The sequence below is a fragment of the Callorhinus ursinus genome, unplaced genomic scaffold, assembly GCF_003265705.2.
Source record: "Callorhinus ursinus isolate GAN/ISIS: 27379988/994484 unplaced genomic scaffold, GSC_fseal_2.0 scaffold10, whole genome shotgun sequence".
NCBI classification, from domain to species: Eukaryota; Metazoa; Chordata; class Mammalia; order Carnivora; family Otariidae; genus Callorhinus; species Callorhinus ursinus.
In genome coordinates this window covers 40770370-40771517 of record NW_027397072.1, presented here as the reverse complement: position 1 = coordinate 40771517, position 1148 = coordinate 40770370, and positions in this window count along the sequence as shown.

Here is a 1148-nt window from a genome sequence, read left to right as displayed (position 1 = left end):
CTCTTTATAAAGCTCCGCTGGACGTGGGAACCCACTGCAGGTCTCCCTCCAACGCGGGAACTGAGGCCCGTCTCCAGCTTGGAGTGTGAAGGCGTCAGGCTTGCGATGCAGGACCAGCAGCAGTTTGCAGACTTTCGGGTCTTTTGTGACAAGGTTAGGAAATTCTGTGGCTTTAAACATGGCCTTATCCGAATCATCTCATCCCGGTATTCCAAAGTCCTGTTAAGTGACTTTGTTTTTTCAGAATCGTGTAAAAACCTAATTTCTTGTGCCCATCAGCTTCAACCATGCTGAAGCATTTCAGCCATGCTTGGTCTTTGTTTCGAGTTAGTACTCCTTACCTCCTGGTTCTTCTATTTTTCGGCCTGTCTCTGTTTAAGTAAGTGTCCTACAAGTAAACAGATGAGCTCGGGGAGGCTCCTTATGTAAGGAGCCCCACAGCACATCTCGGGTATAGACGTGTGCTGCCACTCCCTCACCGGGGTTAACATTCAAATTTGAAAGATGGTTCATCTCTCAGCGAAGCGGGCCCAGGCGCTAAAATCCGCATGGCATTTGGGGCCCTTGTGATCGGGTGGGTTGCGCCCTAGTCAGGTTGCTCAACTTACAAAGTAGGATGCTCCCTGCAAGCCCGCAGGGTTTACAAAGTCAGCTGAACTGTACAGCGACTGGTAAGAGATCAATCAAAAAGAAACCCTTAAGTATGACTTCATGTCCCCGAACTGGCTCCGTGGCCTACGGCTGGTGCACAGACTGAGGAGTGCGCGTATGGAATCTGAAAACCCCGTGGGCCGTGTGCACAGACCCCTCTAAGGGCTGCCCTCCTCAGGCCTAGCCCGACAGTTTTTCTCTTCTAGGCTAAGAGGTCTTTGTTAATCCTTTACAAAGCACCAGGGACCTGGTCTTCGCTTTGTTTGCTATGTAGGCAGTTGGATGTGGCCTGTGGTCTGGGGCTGCTTTGTCTCCAAAGGCCGCCATCGCCGCTGTCCTCTCGTTGCTAGTTTTTGAGCTCTCCGGAGGTACAGAGCTTTGGGCTAAGCCAAAGCATCGTTTACAACGTGCGATTTTTACAGACATTTCCCCACAAGAGAATTTTTCAGAAACAATTTTCTGAAAGAGCCCTTCTCCTTCTCCCAACTGGGAGCGTC